General features: G+C 43.9%; 1 protein-coding gene and 1 pseudogene across 3 annotated transcripts in view; one reads left to right on the forward strand and one right to left on the reverse strand.

Moving 5' to 3' along the window:
* On the forward strand, positions 1–24,160 carry LOC138816915 (cytochrome c-like; annotated as a pseudogene).
* LOC138820951 (tubulin polyglutamylase TTLL11-like) overlaps positions 1–25,661 on the reverse strand; it is a 238,544-nt gene that overhangs the window by 100,397 nt on the left and 112,486 nt on the right. The window lies entirely within an intron of this gene.

A 25,661-nucleotide genomic window follows, 5' to 3' on the forward strand; every position in this document is an offset into this window, starting at 1 on the left:
ATGGGTGATGTTGAGGAAGGCAAGAAGATTTTTGTTTAGAAGTGTGCCCAGTGCCACATCGTTGAAAAGGGAGGCATGCACAAGACTGGGCCTAATCTCCATGGTCTGCTTGGTCAGAAGACAGGTCAAGCAGCTGGATTCTCTTACACAGATGCCAACAAGAATAAAGGCATCATCTGGGAAGAGGATACACTGATGGAATATTTGGAGAATCCCCAAAAGTACATCCCTGGGACAAAAATGATCTTCACTGGCATTAAGAGGAAGGAAAAAAGAGCAGATTTGAAAGCTTATTCAAAAAAGCTACAAATGAGTAATGGGTACCACCTTATTTATTTATTGCAAAACAAATGTCTCATGGCTTTTAAATATATATAATAATTTAATTGCTCTCTAACATCAGAATTCAGATCATGAATGTCTGACAGAATATTTTTGTTGGACAGTCTTGATTTAAGTAAAACTGGCTTGCAGTTAAGTGAATATGATCTTACAAAAATACAGTCACTGTTTTCCCTTTCTGTGATATGACTAGACTTAGTAATGTTCAAGTTTTCAGCAAGATAGGGAATAATACCATCTCCAAATCCGTCAGATTGGTTTTATATTCAGATTTATATAGCTAATTATAAGAACATATTTAAATACTAGGGAAATCCCTTCAGAACCAAGCAAAATTAACCTATGTTTCAATTTATGATCATTAGCGTGCTAAAAGCAATGGTTGAAGATGAGGAAGCAATGTCTATATTTTTGGTCTTGACTATGCCAATTTAATTAGAATTCCCTGTCTCTGAAATCTGCCTTTTACTTATTGAAAGACATTATAGTGTGGTGTATGTATAAATGTCAAATAAAGAATATTTAACACCTCTCTCTCTCTTTCTCTCTCTCTCACACACACACACACATGCACACACACACACACACACACACACACACACACACACACACACACACACACACACACACACAAAGTGAGATGGGGCTGGAAAACTAGGCCTGTATATCCAGGGTCTAGGTCAGTGGCTCTCAAGGGCTTTGTTCTCAACTAAACAGAGGATGTTTAAAAATAGTATCTGGCTCATGCCTGTAATCCTAGCTACTCAGAATCTGAGATATGAGGATCATGGTTCAAAGCCAGTCCCAGCAGTAAGATAACCACTAAAGCCAGAAGTAGAACTATGGTTCAAGTGGTAGAGTGCTAATCTTGAGCAACATAGCTCAGGGACAGGACCTAGGCTTTGAGTTCAAGCCCCAGGATTGACAAAAAAAAAGTAATTGATACTGGGGGGTGATGAAGATTAATGTACATTACATATACTTTTATAGTACATAGATTTATCTATGTGTACATGTACGTCACATATATGCAATATAATTGAATAGTCATATACATATATACATATGTATAGGTAGTATAATAAAACTCATGAACTGAAAAAGAGGGGAAGGGAAAGGGAATATAAGAATATAACAGAGGGGGTAATACATTGTACTCATCTTTGGAATTATCACATAAAACACCTTCTTATTAGTAATGTATACTAACTGGGAAATTTTATAAAAATAGTAATAAATTACAACAGACAATAAATCAGCAAAACAGTAAAAACAATATGCTATTGAAATAATATTTTCATGGAAGCCATCTTTTTCTTTCTTTTTTTTTTTTTGTCAGTCGTGGGGCTTGAACTCTGGGCCTGGGAGCTGTCTCTCAGCTCTTCAGCTCAAGGCGAGCGCTCTACCACTTGAGCTACAGCACCACTTCCAGTTTTCTGGTGGTTTATTGGAGATAGGAGTCTCACGGTCTCTCCTGCCCGGGCTGGCTTTGAACCGTGATCCTCAGATCTCAGCCTCCTGAGTAGCTAGGATTACAGGCGTGAGCCACCAGCGCCCGGCACGGAAGCCATCTTTTTCAAAACATAGAACAAAATATCAAAAGTAACACTGCTTTTAGTTTTGCAAACTTTATAACTGTCTTAATAAAAGATAGTGGGATCCAGGTACCAGTGGCTCATGCTTGGAATCCTAGCTACTCAGGAGGCTGAGACCTGAGGATCGTGGTTCGAAGCCTGCCAAGACAGGCATGTCCTTAAGACTCTTATCTCCAATTAGTCACCAAAAAAAGAGGGGGGTGGGGCCCATCAGAAGTGGAGCTGTGGCTTAGAGTGCTAGCTTTGAGAAAAACAAAAACAAAAAAACAAAAAAAGAAACCCTTAGCAACAGTGCCTAGGCCTGGAGTTCAAACACCATGACTAGCACACACAAAAAAAAGGGAGGGGGGGGCAGTGATCCTAACATCTACTCTGTATTCACATCTGTTTCTGTATACAGAGCTTGAAAACATCATTAGTTGGACATTTGCAAAAATACTGCTTTGTGCAGATCTTCCAAATGATACACATTTCATCATACATCATCAGAAACTCTCATTCCTTCTTATCACCTCCAATCTCAAAAGAAAACATCTCTAAATATTGGTGAGCTAACAAGCTCTAGTAGCAGATACAATTTCCTGAAAATTCCAATTTTTAGTTATTAGTCTAGTATTATATGGGCGATGGTGGCTCACACCTGTAACTCTAGCTATTCAAGAGGCTCAGATCTGAGGTTCAAAGTCAGCCTGAGCAGTAAAGTCCGTGAAATTCTTATCTTCGATTAACCACCAAAAAGTCAGAAGTTGAGCTGTGACTCAAGTGGTAGAGTGCTAGTTTTGAGCAAAAAAAGCACAGGGACAGCGCCCAGGCCCCGGTGAAGAGTTTGTGACATTTGAAAAATACAAAGGCTACCAGTACACTGTTTTAACTGCTACTAAGGAGGCAACATTACTTTCAAACTCTCAATGGTGAAGTTAGTACACGGAAAAAGTATTATGGTCACGGAAATAGTTTTGATCTCTTAGATACTGTGGCAAAATATTGGGGAACCCTGGGAGCCTGAGGTCCACAGTTTGAGAACTGTTGCTTTAAACTAGATAATGCACAGCCTTTGATCTTTATCCTAAGGGAAAATGATAAGCCACAGAAACACTGCTGGCATGAATTTACCTCAGAAGTGAGTTTTGAAACCATCACCCTGGCTACTAGGTGGAGAATAAGATGGATAGGGGTAAGAGTAGGTGGGGAGAAAATAAATTATGAGATTGTTAGCCCCAAACTACAGATGATGTAGCCTGGACAAGACTGATAAAGGTAGAAAGAATGAAGAACCAAGGATCTTTAGGACATAAATTCAAGAGGATTCAAAGAAACGATGCCTTCCTTGCTTGGGGAAAACTAGCTATCTAAGACACTAAGTCTCAAAAACAAAACAAACAAACAAACAAACAAACAACAAAACCCTCTCCAAATATACTGGTCACTTTTAAGAAAGCAACTTGCGGTAGTAATATGAATGGTGTGGTCTGTAAGTACTGTGGAGAGCGAATACTAAACACCATGGCTGACTCATTGCAGATGAGATAATGTAGAGAAATATACACGAGGTTGAGGTAGAAGGAGAGACCCTTAAACCTCCTCGCAGGTCCACCACAGTATGTTGAAAGGATTAAACCCAGCCGTTAAAGGCAGACAGGAAGAGGACTATACAAAAATTGCTTGAACACGTCTTGTATTCATATATATGGACTTTTAAAACATGGTAGTAATACCTAGAGATGATTGTTAAATATTTGCAATTCTTTCTCTGCTTCCTTCTTTTTGACATGCTAAGTTATTTCTCCCAGTCTCATGATATATGATTTTTAATTCTTGAAGTGACATTCCTAAATGCAGACAAGAGTTTGGGTGTAAGCCTTCCCGGAGAGTGACAGTCCTTTTCCATCTGCATGGCATTTTACATTGATTTGAAGTCCTTTTACATACATTAATAAAACCCAACATTTTAATAATATTCTACTAAATGGTCTCAAATGCTCATAAAACATCTGTCAAATAGTAACAATAATCTATTTTATAAAGCAACTGTGAGGATCGAATAGAAAATGGATGCAAACAATGACAGTTATTTTTGACTGATTCTCAACTGTATGCTGGATAAAACACTAAGCATTCTAAAGCACATGCATTCAAAGGTACTTTATGAAGCAGGCAGTGTTATTATACTGCTTTAGAAGAAGTTAATGAGAAGCTAAAAATTAAGTTAACTTGCTAGCTTTCTTAAAGTGAAATGTCTAACAATTTGGTGGAGCCAGAATTTAAATTTAGTTACATTTGAGCTCAAACTCTGAGCTCCTGATCCCTGACCCCCATGTCTCTGTGTTATTTATACAACACAGTGGACAAGCACTAGTTGTATGAAAATTATTTGCACAACAATGAATTCTCAGAGTTCACAAACTCATCTCTCTTCCTACTCTACTATACTGGCATAAGTGGCTACTTAGTAAATGGCCTTGTGAGTTGATAGCTATGTAAACTTGATGTAAGAAAGTACAAAGACCCTCTGTTCATCATTTTTAAATAACAATAAAGAAGCACAAAGAGATACCTTCTTCTAAAAAATGTCAATGTAGGCTGGATACAATGGCCCACATCTGTAATCCCAACTACTCCAGAGGTAGAGAATGGGAGGATTGTGGTTCAGGGTCCAGGCCAGCCTGGGAAAAAAACACAAGACCTTATTTGAAAAATAACTAAAATAGGTTGGGAAGGTGGCTCAGTGGTAGTGCTTGCCTTGCATACATGAGGCCCTAGGTTCGATTCCTCAGAACATATAAGCAGAAAAAGCCAGACGTGACACTGTGGCTCAAGTGATACAGCACTAGCCTTGAGTTGAAGAGCTGAGGGACAGTGCACAGGCCCAGAGTTCAGGCCCCACAACAGATCAGAAAGAAAGAAAGAAGGAAAGAAAGAAGAAAAATAGAAAACTAAAATAAAAGCAAGAAGGGCTGGAGGCATGACTCAAATGGCAGTATGTCTGCCTAGCAAATGTGAAACCTTGAACTAAGTACCATCAAAAAGAAAAGGAAAAAGCAAACCACAAAATCTTGATGCAGGAATATTAATAATTATATTACTACTATAATTAGTAATTAATATTAATAAAATAAACATTCAAAGAAAATAAACCAACCTTTAAGGAAAGAAAATTAAAGAAATAGATTTAAGGAAAGAACTAGAGAAAATCTCAAAGTGAAACCAATAAAGAATCAAAAGAATTATCATCACTACCAAGGTTTATCCTAGGACTGCAAAGACAGGATGAAATGACTTGATAAAAGATGTCAACTGGAATTCATGGCTCACTTCAAACTCAGTTGTAAAATGTTAGAAGACATTCCCTTTAAAACCAGGAATAAGATGCGCATTTTCATAATGATAAGGATAACAGGATATTGAAAGAGACAGAAATTAAAGTATAATGCTAGAAAGAAAGAAGTAAAGCTCCTATCATTTTTGCAAATAATTAAGACTATATAACGTTGAAAGTTTTTTGTTTATCCAACGGCAAACCACCTAAGACAAGTGTAACCTAAGCTATTCTATGTACAGCCCCTAGAACCATCAAAGGGTTTTAATCCAAGATAAACTGCGTTTTTACAAACCAGAAAGAAAACAGAAATGGCAAAGAACATACGCAGGTAATTCATAGAGGAAGAAATCCAAATGGCCAATATGTCTACTTCAAGGCAGCTACCGTCATTAGTCATCACAGGAACACAATGAGAATACTATTATGCTATTTAATATGCACCAGAGTGGCCAACACTAATATGTTTTATAAGCAGGTGCTGGCAAGAGTGTCAGAAATGGAAATGCTTATACATACTTGGCGTGTGAAGACAGCCACTCTGGGCGGAACATGAATATATTCAATCTTTGAACAACTGTTTATTGGGTATTTTGCAAGGCTTTGTTCTGGGTGCAAAAGATATAAAGCTGCACAACAAACAAAATTTGCTATGAGAGCATAACCAGTACCTAAACAAACAGAAAGCTCACATTCACTTGAGGTCAACCTGGAACACACAGGAATGGTGAACACACAGGAGGGCACCCACTGAAGCGCTCGTCATGGAAGCGAAGATGGAGGACAACTTGGTTTTCCTGATAAGAGTAAACTAATAGGGAGGGAATGGAACAAATTGTGGCTTACTAAATAAAGTATTTTACAATTGACAGAATAAATAACAGTGATACAGCCCGGAACTAAGTGTATCATTATGAAAACATATGGTAAGCAAAAAGGCTACATGCAATAGGATATATGCACTGCATTGTTTATGTAAAATTGATAGATAAAATTATTATATGCACTTTTTGGACAGGTGTCAGTGGCTCATGCCTATAATCCTAACTTCTCAGGAGGCTGAGATCTGAGAATTAATCTTTGAAGCCATCTTGGTCAGACAAATCCAGAGATTCTTACCTCCAAGTAACCAGTAAAAAGCCAGAAGTGGAGGTATAGTTCAAGTGGTAGAGCTCCAGTGCTGAGCAAAAAAGCTAAGGAAGAATGAGAGGCCCTGAGTTCAAGGACACACACACACACACACACACACACACACACACACACACACACACACACACACACACACACACACACACACAGAAATCACATATATTTATTTATTTAAAAAATACACATAGGTGAGATAAAATTAACAGGCATAGTCATGCTCTGCTGGGAGAGAAAAAGAGGAATGCTTTATCTATAAATGATTTCTTAAACTTTAAAGAGAGAGAGAATGAGAGACTGGAAGTAAATAAGGTCAAACTGTTCATTTTACAGAATCCCATGCAGGGAGTGCAAAACTATTTATTAGATTGTTTCCTGAAAATTAAAACAATGTTTTGTGATCAACAATGTGTGTGTGTGTGTGTGTGTGTGTGTGTGTGTGTGTGTGTGTGTGTGTGTGTGTGTGTGTGTGTGTGTGTGTGTGTGTGTGTGTGTGTGTGTGTGTGTGAAAGAGAGAACAGAATTAAGAGTCAGCCCCAAGCACTGAGGAAATCGCTGATCAGTTAAGAGTCCCTTTGCCTGTGCCCAGCCCAGCCTGCAAGTCAGGCATCTGACAGCTGCAGCCAGGGCTGTGAAAAGTGGTTGGTAGGTTGCGGCTGTGGCCTGAATGCCAGGCTCACCTTCGAGAGGATGAAGGGAGCAGAAGGTAGAGGGGCTGGGAAGGCAGCTGAAACGAGGCTTGCTGGGGTTGAGGTGAGGGAATGTAACCTGTGGGGAAGGACAAATGCTTTCAGGTCTCCACTGCTTCAAGCAGCCTGGCTGCTCTTCCTTCCTTAGGAGACTTGGAAACCCAGCTGGTCCTCGGGTATTTCAGCAGCAGCACAGGTCAAACATCTACCCAGTCTCTCTGAGCACAGCGTGAATACATGCTCTCACACAGCATAGCTCTGTTGGATTTTGGAGTCTGTGTTTGATTATTAGTCATAAATCCTCTTGCAAAAGGATTTCACATTTATGCTTAGGGAAAATCCACAGGCCCTCCCCTTGCTCTTCCTCTCAAACCCTCTCTTCCTCCCTAGGAGTCCTCACCAGATCGCCATCTGTGGCCCCCCCTCTCTTGGTTTATTCCTCTCCTTCACTTCCGGCACAGTCATCAGGAAAGCAAAATGCTTCTCAAAACTGTCCCCGGATTCAGCACCTTCTTCAGGTCCCGGCTCTCCTCTGGGCCATTGCTACTTCTCCTTAATTGGCCTCTCATTGAGAATGACACTTGCCTCTGTTCTTCTTTCTTTCCTTTTTTCCCCTTATACCTTAGCCTGCTTGCCTCCCTTCCTTCCTTCTTTGCTCCCTTTCTTCCTCATGCTTCTTCTTTCTCCTCTCTCCATCTTTGTTCCCTCCATCATCCCTCCTTTTCTCTCTCCCTCCCTCTCTTCCCTTCCTTCCTTTGTTCCTTCGTTCGTTCCTTCCTTCCTTTCTTTGTTCTTTCGTTCCTTCCTTTCCTTCATTCCTTCCTCTCTCCCTCTCTCTCTTCTTTCTTTTCCTTCCTCCTCCCCTTCCATTTCCTTCCCTTCCCTTCTCCCTCTGGTTCCCCCTCCCCCATAAGGTTTTGCCACGTTGCCCAGGCTAGTCTTCCTCCTGAGCCCAAGTGACCCTCCTGCCTCAGCTTCCAGAGTGTCAAGATTACAGGCATGTGTCACCATGTGTCAAGGCCCACCTCAAACAGCACCCCTGGGCAGAGGGAGCCACTTCCTGCTCTGAGCCCCGGCAGCACCTTAAGCCATCTCCACTCACCATTCACCTGCCCATCCCTGTTTCTGCATCAGACTCCAGTGGCCGACTGAGCTGTCTGCGGGCAGACTGACTTCTTACTTCCCTCTGAAACCTCAACTCCATTCCACACAGGGTACAGAACAGGGACCATAAGACATTTGCTGACCTCTTCCTTTTCCACTTTATATAAAGCAAAATATAACTTTAACTGGATTACTAACTTCTGAAAACATGATTGGATTCTAATTAAACAAAGAGCTCTTTATTCACCATCAAACCCAGATATGTTGGCTATAGGTAACAGGAAAGCTGGAGGCTCTTCTGAACTCCAATTACTGCAGCAAAGGGCTGTATTTGGGAGCCAATTAATTTTGCAACGTGGAAAACGAATTCATTTAAGATTCTACCATCCACATCCATTTCCCTCCATTAAAACGGTGTAACTGCGTGGTGCCTGCCGTTGTCTGTGTGTGTAAGAGGTTTCATGTAAGCCCTCGGGATTAGCAGATGGACCTGGGGCTTATACCTTGCCTTCTTAAATTGCAGTTAATTCTTAAGAAACTTTCAAGTAGAGCCAAGCCATATTATGGTCAAAGTGAGCCCGGATACTAGAAAATGCTTTCTGCACTGGCTTTTAAAGGAGATGGAGTAGCTTCATCCCCCACGGTCCCTGCCCCCCCCCCCTTGTCTTCTGTGCTCTCCCTTCTCCCTGGAAGACCTCACCATCAGCAATGACCTTGACTAACCATTGGCAGAGGTGCTGACAGCTATGAGATGGCTGATGAGGCTGACAATGGTGATAATAGCCCACATTTACTGAGCACTGACAAGGCCCAAACTGGATGTCTTTTCCTCCCTGAAGCCCGTAGTTCGGTGGCATTCCTCATCAAGATTAATTGTTGCATTTCCAACCCTTTATCATTCCTGAGTCCTCCAGCTTCTTTACTCATTGAATCCCAGTTGAGTGGAGCCCGAATGAGATGGCTAGTCAGTTCTCCTGGGGCCAGCTCTATTGTCCAACACCTTTGCCCCAAGTGCTCATTTCTACCTGCCAGCTGTTCCTTTGGCCATTTTGTTGCCCTGCTGTCTATCCGGGGGACTGTCATCCCAAGGATGTTTGTGTGACACCTGTGTCTTTCTCATCTCTGTTCAGGCCAAAATCCTTGGAGCATCTTTGACACCTACCCCCACCCTCGGGTGCCCTATAGCTCCACCTGCAGCTCACAGGAACTCAGCCCACCCTCCCTCCAAACCTACAACTTGTCCTTCCTCCTCTTCTCTCTCTCTCTCTCTCTCTCTGCACTTCCACCTCCCCATTGTTCCTGCAGCATAACAAGGAAGTCTCCTTGCTGCCACTATGCCTGCCTCTCCTGGCCAGTCATGGTAGCTGATCACCAAGCCATGCCACCAGAGCTTCCCTGGAACCTACAAGAAAACCTCCGACTTCCTCCCTCCCCTTCCTCTGGGACTGGCCTGATGCCAAGGAGGTGCACTCAAGTGTTTCTAAGCAAAGGAATTGTCAGTGTCCTTGTATCCATTCACGCCTTTTGTTGCAGAACTGGGAATGGCCTGTAGCAGACCCTTGGCCTTGGCGATGGTTCACATGGCATGTGGCGGTATGAATGGAGAGAGGGCAAATGTAAGACACCTTAAGTCGCTCCTTCCACTCACGAGACAGGTTGAATTAACAAGTCACTCATCAGTGAGGATCCTCCAGACAATAAGTAACATTCAATTTAATAATTCCCAGAAACCTCTGGACAAGAGCCTCATGACTGTCAAGAGTGAATTATCATTTTGTGTGTGTATCTGTTTCTGTCTTCTCAAAGTCAGGGATTGAGCAGCCTAGCTCCTTCTAAGGTGTGGAAATATAACAGACACCATGCTGAAGGCTTGGTGTTAATAAATGGATGAAGACCCATGTGGATTGTTTCTATGGATGGTAGAAAGACTCCCACTCACCCCCCACCCTGCCCCCGAATCCTTATCTCACCTGCTCACTGGTGACTAAATTATGTTACTAGAAGACAGAAATAATTTCTTTTGCAATGGAGGATAATGTGTACATCAGCAAAATGACAAACTGCTACATTTTACAGATTTTCATAGTTGCCCCCAAATGACCACATCTTAAAATCTACTGAAGCCCAGAAGCCACCGTGTGTGTCTAATTTGTTTAAGCATCTGTCTCCCCATGCAAAAAACACTTCCAAGGAAAGACTGATGTCTACTTGCCCCCACTGCTATCCTGCTGGAGTTTGTTTCCCAAATGGTCCAGGGTGGTGGCTGGTGGATGTGGGGAATTGTGGGAGGTCCCAGGGTTAGTCCAGGGCAGGCCTCTGGGGAGAGATTACAGCTGCTTTGAGAGGGTTATGAAAGCCAGACCTGGCCCTACCCAGTCTTTCTGGCTTCCTGTATCAAGCAGTGGCCGCATCTTCTTGCACCATTCCCCCGCTCTGATGATGTGACACACTCTGGGATGTGACACAGCTGATGTGACACACATCCTCACCAGGAGTGAGCCACTGCCAGTGCCATGCCCTTGAACCTACACAACTGTGTGCTCCATAAACCCTTTTTCTTCCTAAGTAGCCGTCCTTAGGTATTTCCCAATGGGCACAAACAGCTATGTCAGGCAGCTTTCCATTCAGAAGAGGAAAGATTTTGCCTCGGTTGTATAGGCATCAGTCTATGATCCAGCAGCCACAGTGCTTTGGGGCTGAGGCGGGGCAGCACAGCATGGTGGGCACATGTGGCGGAAGAAGCTGCTCACTTCATAGCATCTCAGAAGTGAAACAGATGGAGAAGTAAGGCCTGGGGTCCCCCATCCCCTTTGAGAGCATCCCCAATGACCTACGACCTCTCATTAGGCTCCACCCTTTCCAATAGGGCCAAACTGGAGACCAAACCTTTGACACACGGACCTCTGGGGGCCATTTCAGATCCAAACTGCCATATTTGCTGGTTTCTCCACACTTTCCTCCTACTCAGTCTTCCCTGTGCTCCTGTGGGTTGGCGGCCTCCCTCCCTCCCTTGTACTATAAGACACAGCAGAATTCACAGGTCATCTGTGCCCGAACAATCACCCTACACACGAGAGAGGCTCAGAATATGTGAAAAAAAAAAAAAAACCATGAACAAATGGTTCTATAAGCCTGTTCGTCTCTTCATGTTTGATCAAAGAATAAAAAAATCAATCTTCATATTAAAAATAGCTAACAGCAAGAGAGTAAAAAAGCTAAATTAATGTGACTGTTACAAATCCCTAATCAAAGTGATATACAATTACCACCTTCCTGGAAGGAAAAACGAAATGATAAATATGGCCTAGGTAGGCTGGTTACACCATGAATAATCGCTGCAGAACTAAACTCTTACCCTTGGGATAATTTTAGAATTTAGGGCTTTCCTGTAGAGTAGGTAAATATTGAATTTATTTCTTTAAGTGAACTCAAGTGGAATAATAGTAGTATAGGAGAAGTATTCGTGGCATTTATTACAGAGCTAAATGTATTTAAAAACTATATTTAAAAATTTTAAATTGTTTTCTAGATGCTGTTAGGTAAAATCCAAACTCCTATGTCATAAAATGCTATCTATTAAACATAAGGAACTGGGCATGTAACTCAGTGGTAGAGCATTTACCTAGCAGGCACGAAGCCTTGGGTTCTATCCCCAGTACTGCAATAAAGGAAGGAAGGAAGAAAGGAAGGAAGGAAGGAAGGAAGAAAGGAAGGAAGGAAGGAAGGAAAATAAGTGGAAAGCACGAACACATTGTAACATGAAGTATAGACATGAGTGCAGGTGTGGAGCAAACCTATAGCTGAGCTGAGTTCATATCCCAGCCTGATCTATAATGGCCCTGTGAGTTCAGGTAGTGACTCTGTTCCCCAAGGCCAGATTTCCTCTTTGGAAAACAGAATTTGCAATGATCCTTCAAAGACTGCACAAGACAACTATGTGCAAAGTACCTGCATGGCCTCTGGCACCATAACCTGTAACAGTAATGTAGCAAGTTGCATTTCAGAAAACTGTGTCACTGGCAAAGAGTCAGATATTTGTTTATAGGCAAGAAAGGAAAGCCAGGCTTTCTTCACTGAATCAACTAGTAATGTTGGTGGCACAGTCTGGAGGCCTGGAGTTAACAAGCAACTAATTAGAAATCTGAATTCCCTAAGCACTGAGCAACACCTGCTTTTATAAACAAACATACAGAGTAGAGTCAGGTGCAAGGGACAGTTGCTGGCCAGCCTCTCCCTGGAAAACACAACTGCAAACAAACCCCAAATGATTTCTTCTAATAAGATCTTCCCTGGAAAATGCAGAAGTTAATGATATGAACAAAGAAGGGGGTCATTGGAGACCCTATTAGCTTACTTCCACCCAGTGTCAGGCCATTCCTGCCAGGATGGGCTGTGAAGATAATGAAATCGATAATGAAAGGTAAATGATGCAGATAGAAGGGGGCAGGGATGCCCCCATCTCAAAGGTGGATGACTTGATCTGAGCACTTCAGCGAACGGGCCACAAAGGAGTCTCTCGCCCAACTCCTGACCATACTGCTGCCTCTCTCCTCTACAGTGTCACTGGGGCTGTCACCTCTGCCCCACCCCCCGGAAGTTCAAACTTCCTCAGCTTGGAGTGGGGAGGGGGTAGTGTCAAGGACCTTTAGAATCCAATCACGGATCACCTCATTTCCTCCACTTCCTACACCAGCTTCCTCCAACATACCCAACTAACTCCCACATCTTCCAAACTCACCCTAAGTGTAAGGCTTCCATTCTGGACACTACCAGAGAGAAACACTATGTGCAGAATCAATGTTCAAATCCCTTAAAGTAAGTCCACAATCTAATCACCATAAATCAGTCCTGGCACAGGACACACAAGCAAGCCAGAAATGCCTCCCATCTTCCCATCCCTGTCTTTCTAACATATAAAAAGGCTCCTGGGTGACAAGTGCCAGGAGTATAGATGAATTTAATGTGAGGCCTTAAAGGCCTCATGGTATGAGTGTCTGATCTATAAATCCAGCATAGTTTGGCACCAAGTAAATGTTCATTGAATTAGAATGGGCATGTAAACTAGTGATGACATAAGTGTTGGCGAGGGGTGGGCACAAAAGTTCTGAGCCCTGGCTCACCCCAGGGGAGACAAGGAGGGGGCTTCTGGAGAAAGTGACCTGCAATTGGTCTGAAAGGTGAGGGGTCACAGGGTAGCAAACACATAGGGAACATCCTTGTCAGGGGGAAGCATATGTGCAAAGGTACCAAGGCATGGAAAGCTTACTGTGGCAGAAGAGTGAGGTATTGGGGTACAATCCCAGAAGTCTTTGCTCCCGAGGCCCCAGCAGACCCTTAGTTCCCACTTAATAGACACATATAAAATATACTACAGCCCACTGGAGACAGTGAGACAAACCTAGGGGTTGAGAATGCTTTTAATATCTGAAGACCAGGCAATAGCAAAAAGCTCCGGCCAGGTACACCTGTCATCCTAGCTACTCAGGAGGCTGAGATCTGAGGATCATGGTTCAAAGCCAGCCAGTTAACTGTCAGAAAACCGCAAGTAGAGCTGTGGTTCAAAGTGGAAGAGCACTAGCCTTGAGCAAAAAAAAAAAAAAAAGCTCACGGATAGAGGCCCTGTGTATAATCCCCATGACCGACAAAAGAAAACAAAAACAAAAACAATAAGAGAACACGAACTTCCAGTGCAAAGAACCATCAGCAGGTTTACAGGCCAAGCAGACTTATTCTGGAGGCAACATACACACTAGACACCCAGCAGCTCTCAAAGAAGGCTTGCATGGCTGAGCCATGCATTTTGTTGAACCATACTCCCTGCCCAGAAGTTCTGGTTGAATGGCTCTCAAGTTCTCCATCCATCCCCATGTGTAGCCAGGCCGGGAGAGGCAATCAGGTGTGGACTGGAATCCCCATCCAACCTGCCTTAATCACTGTCACTTAGCTGGCCATTGGGACCCCTGATATGTGCCAAGTGTCGCCCTCTCTAGTTTAACCATCACTCTCAGCAGCACTTTTACCTCCATTTATAGTAAGCGGCTCAGGGTCAGCAGCCTGTCCCAGGTCATCCCAGATGTCAAGTGTTAAGTGAGGCCCCAGGCCAGGCCTACCCAGGGCTGCTCCTCCCCACTGGGCTCTGCTGTTTCCTCACACTTCTTTTCAAGCTGTCCATGAATATTCAGGAACCACTGAGGGCCGGAAATCAGTTGTGGCAGGAATATTTACCCCAAGGAGATATACAAACACTGCCGATCTGGAGGTGTTTTGTTTTGTTTTCTGAAAGCCAGTTTACTAGCACACCTTTTCATTCAGAGGCACCAAGAAAAGAGGGAAAAAAAAGTCAAATTATGTTCTTCAATTTCAAGAAGCAGGTGCACAATGCACGTTAGAAAAGATTCCAACTCCCCACAGCTAAAATTGAAAGGTTTTTCTTTTCTTTAGAGAGAGAATCCCCCAAGTATGTGGAAAATACACATCTGTAATTTTTATTAAGCTTGCTGCTATTGGCTGCTATTTGGCTCAAAGTCACTTAGTGATGGTGGGAAAGAAACGTAAGAGTGAACAGGGTCTCTGGTGGGGCTCCCAGGCTCAGGTGCCATTGGACAATGGGAGATGTCCACAGGAAGGGGGTCCTTCGCTGCCTCCATGGCTGAGTCCCAACTCTGGCATGGTGGGGGACACTCACAGAGGCTGATCACCCCTGACCAGCACCCTGGTAGAATTCAAGTTATTGGCACTTCTCCTCTACACACCACCCCACTCTCAGCTGGGCTACGTAGCTGTAAAGCCCACTAATACTGGTGTGGTGTTTTTAGACACTTGAAAGAGGTTGTGAATTGAAAAGGAACAAAGGTAGTCCCTGTTTATTGAGCACCTACTTTACAACCAGGCTCAGACTGCCATTTATTAAACAATCACTATGTGCCACTCCTGTGCCAAGCCTGCCGCTGCACTATCTCACTCAATCCCCGCAAGAACCCTATGAAGTAGTTACAATCCTCTCCCGCCCCCTCATTTTATGGAGGAGAAAATTTGAGGCTGAGCCTCTCCTGAGTCACTTCCTAGGTTAACACAGCAGGAACGTGGCAACTCCAGAACCAGAGCCATGCGTGGTTCCTACTCTAGAGAGTAGCTAGAGCCTGAGAAACGAAAATACGTCTGGCAGAGAGAGGACTGCTCCTGGAGCTTGAGACATTTTTAAAAATTAAATAAAATGGTAATTTATACCTTTAAAACCTGCTTACTCTGGTTTGTATACACGGTGTTCCTCAAAGGCCCCTGTGTTAAAGGCTGAGAAGAGGTGGGATCTTTAAGAGGTGGCAGTTAAGTCACTGAGGGCGTGCCTTGGAAGGGGACCTTGGGAGCCTCTCCCCTCTCTCCCTCACTCTCTGCTTCTCAGCCCCCACAAGGAGAGCAGCTTTCCACCATGGCCCCCATCATGGTTTGATGACTTGCCACAGGCCTCAAACCTGGACTGAAAGCCAAAAAAGGTTTCCCAAATAATATTACATCAGCAGGGGAATGGATGGACCTAGAACAATCATGTTAAGTGAGGTGAGCCAAGTTCAGTGAGACCAACAGCGCATGTTTTCTCTCATATGCAGAAGCTAGACCTAAAATACACTGGGGACATAATATATTTTACTGGACTCTAAGCATTCACACACAGTGAGACCAGAGAAGGATACTCATAGGAGAGGAACACAAAGGTGCAATGCCTATAAAACATAAAATAATATTTACTGAAATAAATTTCAGGAAATGGAAGTAAGAGGGTTTTTTATTGTTTTTTTTTTCTTCTTGTCTTGTTTGTTCATTTATCTTTCTTTGGGAGGGCAACAGGGGGGCACAGAAATGGAGGGACAAAGGGTGAGCAAATGCAGCAGTGGAACTCACTGGACACTGTTGAAAATGAACTATACAACTTGTGGGTGGAGACGGGAGGGAAAATCTAGGAGACAGCAAGGGAAGGGGTGACATTGTCCAAAAAGAAATACACTCTTTACCTGACTTATGTAAGCCCCTCTGTTCATCACCTTTATAATAAAATTAAAATATAAAAAGTTTCAAAATAAGTTTTTCCTCTTTTGAGCTGATTTCTTGCAGAAACAGGTAGCAGTAAAGGGGAGGTTGCTGGCATGCATAGAGTGGGCAGCACAGAAAGGCCCCAGGATTGAAGAGCAGAATGGGTGATGTGGGTCTTTTGGAGAGTTTTGCCAGTCAGAGAAACAAGTAACATTTCTCATGGGGTCAGGGGAGGAAAACCAATGTTGCTTTTACAATGGAGCATGGGCACCAGTGGCTTAGCCTAGTGCCGGAAGGAGCTGCTTGGGAGGATCACAATTCAAGGCTACCTCAGACAGAAAACTTCTCAGGATCCATTCTCAACCCATAGCTATAAGCAGTAGCATATGCCTGTCATCCTAAGTTAAGAGAGAGGATCACAGTTTCAGGCTAGCCTGGGCAAAAGGGGAAAAAAAAATCCGTGAGACTGCATCTCAACAGAGGAAAGCTTGTAGTGCAGGTCTGTCACACTAGCCACAGTGGGAAGCCCAAAATAGGTGGATCCAAGTCCAGGCAAAAGCAATCAGTGCTAAACAGCACTGGAGACATGGCTCTAGCAGACAGGAGGCCCCGAGTTCAAACCCCAGCATCTCAAAACAAATGAAAGCTGGAACTAGATATTGGCAATAACATGTGCCAACAAAAAGTAGAATTATGCTAGCTAGTGCAAATGTCCATGACAGAAAAGCTGCAAAAGCCTTCCAGAGCCTCCCTCAGGCTTCTCTTTCTCTCCTAACCAAGACAGCAAGGACTCTGGAATGAGCTGAGCCTGGTTCAAATCCTGACTCTGTCTAAGTCCTTGGGTAACCACGGAAACAGTCAAAAGAAGACAAGAATACCTGATAGGTCTATGGTTAAATTTAACCAGCAAGTACCAGGCCAAGACAATCCTTACCAAAGGTGATGAGGACAGGATGATGATGACAAGAAGGACAGAAGCAGACAGAGCAAAACCACAGCTGTCCACTCCTGCATTTCTTTCCTGGGTGCACTTCAAGGGCTGCTGCTAGCAAATGAACTGTCCCTTGAAGCCTGACAGAATTTCAGTTTATAAACGTGCCGGGCCTGTGTCAAATTCCCCCTAATGATTTCTCAGCCTAAATTAAATGGTGAATACGTTCTAATGGCTGCTACAGAATTACATGACAGCTTCCAGGAAGACCTACAAAAATAGCTGGAATCAGAGGAATGGTCGTTCTGATGCACACAAGCTCCTCATTAATTTAATTTCTTCTTTCCTTCTGGCTTGTGGATCTCCTTTGTAAACGCTATAGGAAAGAGACTGTAACAAGCCTAGGGCACAAAATGCCCCAAAATAGAGGATACGAACTCAACAGCATGATAAATGCAATTTCTTATTCTGCTAAAGCCACTACAATAAGTAATAACATTTTTCTGTATTGATTTAGATGCAAATGTATATATCTGTATAATTTACAGAAGACATTTACATATGTTATCTCACTTGATGTGTAATTCGTTTTGAGCTCTTATCATGTGCCTGGAATTTTTGTTTTAACATATAATCTCATTTAATGAAGGTAAGGATTCTCCTGGATCACACGGCCTCAAGGAGAAAGACCAGGATTTGAACCTGGGTCTGTCCCACTCCAAAGAGTTTCCTTTCAGTGTGTGTACGCTCTTCCTTGGAGGTTCTTGCCATAGTAGTGTAGTATGTCCAGAATCTATTAGCGTAGCATTCCTGGCTTCTTGGTCTTACACTATTTCTAACAGGAGACAGAAGGCCTTTGGCGATTATGAATTTGGAGGAATTATGAGTTAGGTGAGAAGCTTGTGGCTTATGGGACAGGCTTTGTTTCACACAATAGTATAAGTAGGGGACGGGGAGCCCACTGAGTGCCTACTGAGGGGATTCAGCACCAGGGAGCTCCTTTGCCTGTATCTCCCAACCCCGCAGTTTCCCACAATGCAGGTGGTATTTTAGATCTTTCTTCTTTTGTCTTATTATTGACTAACTCAGTAGAATTTCCAGTTTACAGACAGAGCACAAAAAGAAAGGAGCTTAAATGCGGGAAGATAATGATAAATAGCCAATACATTATTATGTTGCATGCAAATGGCTCCTTTAGTTGAGATTATTCCATGTAGTTTAAGGAAGATTAAAAAAAAAGGAAGGGATGGAGAAATAGCACCAAAATTGACTTATATGTAGCAGGGCTGATGGCTCATGCCTATAAACTTAGTTAACTCAGGAGGCTGAGATCTGAAAGTTCATAGTTTGCAGCCAGCCTGATCAGAAAAGCCCACAAGATTCCATCTCTAAAATAACTGGCAAAAAGGAGGCCTGGCTCAGGTGGTAGAGAGCCAGCCAAACAAGCAAACCAAGTAAGCATAAGGCCCTAAATTCAAACCTCAGTATCAGAAGGAGGCAGAAGAAGAGGTAGGGAGAGAGAGGGAAAAGAAGAGGGAGAGAGAGAGAGACTTTACTGCACAACAAACTAGAAGAGAAACACAGGTTTAAATGAACACCTCCTCTATCAAAAAAGTGCCAGTCTCCCACCAACTCAGAGATATCACATAAACTGATTTGAATGTTAACAGTACTTAGGACAAATTTAGCCAAGCATTTCCAAGCAAGAGCCAGAATCCATTTATGAAGACCACCAGGCCCACCTGAAATGCTGTAATACATAAATCACTCACCGTTCACCAAATAACCACACTCTTTCAAAACAGCTATACTCCACCTGCCACTGGAGTTCTAGCATAATGCCTACTCAAGCGGCAGCCTGAGACTATTATGTCTAGAGATAGAGCTGACAGAATGTCAGAAAGTGTCCTCAGCAGTTCGGCCCCAGCCACTTGCTGGGAAGATGCAGAAAGCCCACATTACAGGGTCATGCTACATTGTCTTTGCATCCACAGGCCCCAGCTCAACACTTGGCCCACAGTGTGTGGCACTGAAGCAAGTGAAGGGCAGAGCCGGAACTGTAGCCCAGGTATCCCCACACAAAACTCATGCCTTTCCCAGCACAGCACGCGCTCCATAGTGCTACTGGTCTGTTTATATTGATTTACACTGGTGTATAATCATAGGCCACGTTCACGGTGAGCTTCCAAGACCAGAAGAAAGATTTCTCACCAACAAACAACTGGCAGAATATGTGTTAAGATTCAAACCATGAGAGTCACTGGGCTATATCTAAAATAGCTCCACATAGAGAGGATTGTCATTCTGTCCCTTAATTACAAGCACTGCTTCACCAGTTTCAAAGATGCCAGCAATGAATATAGCAGAGGCTATATGCAAAGCCTCATAATGTCACCCTTATGAAGCAGCCAGATTATAAGAGCACCAAAAAAATAGCTTTCCGTATCCAGAACTATTTTAAGAAACACAATCCCGTTTCTCTTCTTCAAACTAATTAACGTTTCTAACCAGTACTGAAGTGTTTCGTCTGAATGCAATAGAGAAGCAAATCACTCCAGTTGGAAGCAAGCGGCTGGATGGTGAGAGACTGTCAAAAACACATTTAGTACAAGCACATACACTCGCCATGATAAATATGACTTCCAATTAAACCGCCCTCAAATATCTGCCACCTCATACCTGGTGGTTTAAAAGCAATGGGTGAAATTTGCAGAGTCTAAGGATTGTCAACAGATGAAATCTTCCTCTTTATTTTTATGTCTATTTTTAAGTAGAATAAATCACAGGCACTTAAAAGAATTGCAGCATTTTCTCAACAGAACAGAATCTACAGATGAACAAACCACAGCTTAGGAAGATGTGGAGCTGTGCTCAAGGTCAAATACAGAGTGCATCTAGGCAGGGCAGACACTCAAGGACAGGACCTCACTTCCTAGCCAGATTATTGTCCATTGTCAGCACTGCCTTCTATGGGAAGACTGCTCTTAAAGTTCCCACTCCTGTGTCACAATAATGAGAAGTTCAATAGAAACCTATGGAACCCATTTTCCATTTGAGGCACAAATTGAACACATGTTTTGCATCACGGGTTATCTTAATATTTATATGAGCACCGTTGATTTACTTCAGTTTTGCTGAACACGAGTAAGCTGCCCATTTGCTTCTATTAGTTCCTATCTTACAAAATAAAACACATATAATTTGCACAGAGAAAGCAATACACAGTTAGCCCTCTGTATCTATGGATCCTGCATCCCGAGGCTCCAACCAACCAAGGATCTGAAATATTTGGGGGGGAAATGACATCTGTTCTGAACATGTATAGATAATGTTCGGTCATTATTCCCTACGAATACAGTAGAGGAATTATTTACAGAGCGTTTGCACTGTATTAGGTATGACAGGAAGGATGGAGATCCTTGAAGGGACTTGAGCCTCCAGATTTTGGAACTGTGGGGATCCTGGAATTTATCTCCTACAATACCAAGGGAGGACTTTATTTTAATATTTGTCCATCTGTAAGAATTATAATGATGTTAATGTTAGTAATAATAGTTATCTTTTATGTTATGCGCTTGGCACTGTGATAGGGACTTTATAAAATGGAAAAAAATGAAGATGATTATAGAATAACTATGGTTTATTAAAGCTTTCCTATGTCCCAGCAGTATATTGTATGTTAAGCACTGTAATTCATTTATTGATCACAATAATCCTGTGAAATAGCTATTTCGTGTGTGTGTGTGTGTGTGTGTGTGTGTGTGTGTGTGTGTGTGTGTGTGCGCCTGTGCAGGCATACACACCAGCACTGGGACTTGAACTAAAAGGCTCTTAAGCTCTTGCTTGGCTTTTTTCCTCTTCATTCTACCACTTAAGCCATACCATCACTTCCAACTTTTTATCTTTTTTTTTTTTTTGGCAGATTAATTAAAGATAAAAACCTCATGGACTTTTCTGTCTAGGATAGCTTTAAAATGTAATACTCAGATCTCAGCCTCCTGAGTAGCTAGGATATCAGGTGTAGCCTGGCTAGTAGCTATTTATATTACATACATGATGAAGGAACAAGCATTGAGAAGTTAATTATCTCAAATTTCATAGAGAGCAAGAGGACAAGTCAAGTCCAAATATGGGCCCCTCGCCCCTTAGGGCTCTGCCTTTTGCTACATGAACGTATTGCTTCAAGTCCCATTTCCAATAAGGACATTGACAGAGCCAAGGACAAACACCAATGGTTTGAGGATGTAAATGTCTTGGCCTTCTCTACAGTTTTGAGCAAAGTCACTTTGCTACCAAATTCCCTGGGGGGGAAACAGAGCTCACAGTATAGGGTATTCAGATAATGATGAAATATGAAGTGTTTCAGAAGTATATTGAAATTTAGAAGCCAAATGCAATTTGTCTACTGTTCCCTTTTAAAATATTCATGAGGCAAAGAAGCATTTCCACATTCAATAATTAAATGGCTAAAATCTGCAGCCTGATATATTTACTGATCATGAGCGATGCATTCCTAGAAAGTCCAAAGTTCAAATTAGCAGTCCCACAAGCTGCCATGTTGCAGAGAAAAAAAATGAAACAAATGAGACAGAAATGTTGCTGTTGCCTAAAGAAAAAAATTTCCCCACCACTTGGTCTGCTGTAGAGAAAGGCTGAGTCCAAATTAAGAATGCATGTAGGACTTTGCCTTGCAAACCAGCTGGAAGAGAATGAAAGGGGGGAAATGTTGCACATTTTTTCCTCATTAAAAGAATTGTTTTAAGAGGGTTTGATCGTGCCTTAAAGGTTAGCTTTGACAATCATTTAATATTTCACCTGTCTTAAGAAACCCTCACTAAAGGAAAGAAGAAAACACGTATATAAAAATGTGCATGAGGGGCTGGGAAGGTGGCTCTGTGGTAGAGTGCTTGCCTTGCATGCATGGGTTTGATTCCTCAGCACCATAAAAGCAGAAAAAGCTGGAAGTAGTGCTGTGACTCATGTGGTAGAGTGCTAGCCTTGAGCTGAACAACTAAGGGACAGCGCCCAGGTCCAGAGTTTAGGCCCCATAACTGACCAAAAAAAAAAAAAAAAAAGTGAAAAAAGTGAATGAATGACATAGCTCTGTGTTGCTTTTTTTTTTTTTTTTTTTGTGCTGTGGTTCTCTAAGCACTGTCTGGGTATCTATGTTTGAGTTTCACTGAAGGACATCTTGCAGTCTGTGTTATTGGTAAACTCAATCTCCACTGCCTCCTTTCCCAGGGGCATTGCCTATTTCTTATGCATAAGGACAAATCCCAGGACTACCCCAGTTCCAAACCCCAGGAAGGGCTGAAGGGCTGCTTCCCAGAGTTCTAGTGGTTTGGGACATATACAAAGATGGGAGTTGGTGGGCCAGTAGCATAGGAGTCACCTAAGAACAGGTCAGAAATGCAAATGAGCTGGGTACCAGTGACTCATGTCTGTAATCCTAAGGAGGCTGAGATCTGAGGATCACGGTTCAAAGCCAGCCTGGGCAGAAAAGTCTGTGAGACTCTTATCTCCGACTAACCACCAGAAAACCAGAAATGGCGCTGTAGCTCAAGTGGTAGAGTGCTTGCCTTGAGCTGAAGAGCTCAGGGACAGCGTCCAGAGTTCAAGCCCCACAAACCAACCCCCCCCAAAAAAATATGCAAATGATCAAAAACTCTGGGGCTATATCTCAGCAATCTGGGCTTAACAAACCCTCCAGGTGATTCTGACACCCACTAAAATTTGAAAAACACCATTTCCAGTCTAGATGGCTTGGGCCTCTCTGCCCCAATTCAGCCACCATCTTTAAAGATCCATAACCAGTGTTTCTACACCCTCCCCTCCGCCCCCCCAGTCCTGCGCCTGTGCACTGGAAGTAGTCAGCAGACACCAAAGTGCCAGTAGGAGAGCACCTTGGGGTCATTCTACAGAAAGTGATGTCCAGTGCTGCCTTCCCAGCTGCCATGGTGACCCACTTGGGTATTGTAACAAGGATGTCGTTTTATCTTCAATTCCAGGCAGGATGGCTAAGGCCTGAGACTTGCCACTGGAATCCCAATCTCAACCCCAGGAGAGGGATGTGTGACCTGTCTGTAGATTCTCTTCACTACCATGGAGGTAAGACCGAGCCAGAGGAGTCTCAACAGACATTATTCAGTCATTGTCCCTGTCCTGATATTTAACTCTCCCTAAACCCCTTCTCTCTCCTCATTTTCTCCTAGCTTCGAACCAGTGTCCTCATTGCGTCATTAAAGCCTCAGAATGGCACATGGCTAAGCACATCCAAAATCCCTATAACTAAGGCCTACTGTTCATGAATCCAGCAGAAATCCTACCCTCGAGAAGGGGGGACCAAGATGGCGACGGGGCAGTAGGGAAACGCCACAGCTCTCTCCAACCAAAAAGAGAGTTCGAGTTCCAACGCTTAATCTCCCCAAGAGACCGACAACAACAAAAAGACGAACACTCAGAGAAAAACCAGAGGCGGAGAATAACAAAAAAAGAAAGAGAGGAAAAGAATTTCAAAACAGAGAAAAGCGAAGACCCCTCCCCCAACCTTTACTGGCCGCGCGGCAGTGCGCCAAGCCGCCGGCCAGCCGGCCCGGCGGGGGCTGGGGGAGCCCCAGAGAAACAGCAGAGACACAGGGGGCCACTTTCAGAACATCAGGTACTGGTTTGCAGAACAGCAGATCGCCAGGAACAGAGAAACCTACCAGCCGGGAGTCTCCACGAGGATCCCACCCCCACCCCTCACTCTCCACCCGAGCAGAGAGGCTCCATCCCGCCAAAGCCGCTCGGCATCAGCAGAGTGACAAAAGGACCTGTCGGCAGACCACCCGTCCCGCCTGATCGCGATCGCAAAGATCCAACACTCTCCACCCGAGCAGAGAGGTTCCATCCCGCCAAAGCTGCTCGGCGCGACAAAGGGTCCTGTCTGCAGACCACCCGCCGGCCCGATCACGATCGCAACAACCCGGCGGGGTCACTTGGGCCCCAGAGGTACCAAGAAGAAGCTGCATGAGCGTGGACACTCTTGACCCAACAGCTTCGACAGAGGCAGAGACAGAAAAGAATCACACAGAGCCACCACCGCCCAACCCAGCGCGGATTGCAACAACAACTGACGACCTACACCACACAGAAACAACCAGCTCCAGGGTGAGTACCCCACAGGGGAAGTGTATCCCTCAAGGGAGACCAGAGCTGGAGGGAATCCCCAGACCCTGACCTAGACTCCCTACCCCAGCACCCGGACCACAGGACCCACTAAAACTGGGAACTGTTTGAGAGCTCCACCAGCCCGTGGAGCACACTCAGCTGGCCAGGCTAGAGCAAGAGCACCCCTGGAAGGGAGCTTAAATGCCCAAGCCAGGAACAGCGCCCCTGGGTCAAGACTACCAACAGTAGAAGAAATTTGAACTGTGTCCCCCAGGCTGTATAACCTAGGTGGTATACACATCAGCACAGGCCTAACGAGTGCGCTCCAGGCTGCATAACCTAGGTGGTATACACATCAGCACAGGCCTAACAAGCGCGCTCCAGGCTGGGGCCGGAACCAGGCCTGGGGATCCGGCGCCTGAACAACACAACCAACTCCTCCCAATTGAAGTAAAAAGCTGAGCATACGCCTCAACAGAGGGGAGAAAACCAGGAAACAACACTCCCCCGGGAAGCACGCCTGTGACAACAAAAGACCTGGAGGCCCAGGACAAGAGAAGCCCAAACCCCACCAAAACTCCACCCATATATCCTAGACTGGGAATTGGGCAACACAGGCTGCCAGCACCTGATAATAAGCAGGAGCTCAGACTGTTAAGGCGGCTCAGCAATAGAGTGATAGTCTTGGATGTATGAGGCCCTGCATCTGATTCCTCAGCATCACAAAAGCAAAAAGGGTCAGAAGTGGTGCTGTGGCTCAAACGGTAGGGTGCCAGCCTTGAGCTGAAAAGCTGAGGGACAGCACCCAAACCTAGAGTTCAAGCCCACAACCAGCCCAAAACAAATAAACAAAAACACATCAGGAGCCCATAGCAGACTCCAGCATTTGGGAGAGTGCATCCAGAGCATCTGTTCTTCACAAGAGCACCCGTAGGAGCAAACACAAGCAGTCTAGGCTGCGCAACCCTTCCAAAGGCGGGAACTGCCAGCAATCTACAGCAGAGAGCTGAGAATCCTAAGTAAGTCAGAATAGCAGCTGGAAATAGGCTCCCAACAGAACCCAGATCAGGCACAGACTCTCTCTACCAATACAGAATCAGCAACCAAGCAAAGACAGACACACCAAAACAAAATTGAAGAGCAGTCTCCTAAACCTCCATGCGAAAATCACAGAGAAAAATCACAAGGTTTACTACCACCCAGGACAGCAAGCTCACCTCAAAAGCCAGCAGCCACACAGGGGAGAGTCCCAGTGGGAGCAAAGCAGGAATGGAAGACAAAGGCTACTTCCAAGGGTTGCTGGAGGCAATGACTCAAGAAATAAAGCGAGAAATTGATCAGAAATTGAAAGAGCACAAGGATGA

This window comes from Dipodomys merriami, unplaced genomic scaffold (genome assembly GCF_024711535.1).
Source record: "Dipodomys merriami isolate MVZ:Mamm:240054 unplaced genomic scaffold, mDipMer1.0.p SCAF_11, whole genome shotgun sequence".
Classification (NCBI taxonomy): Eukaryota; Metazoa; Chordata; class Mammalia; order Rodentia; family Heteromyidae; genus Dipodomys; species Dipodomys merriami.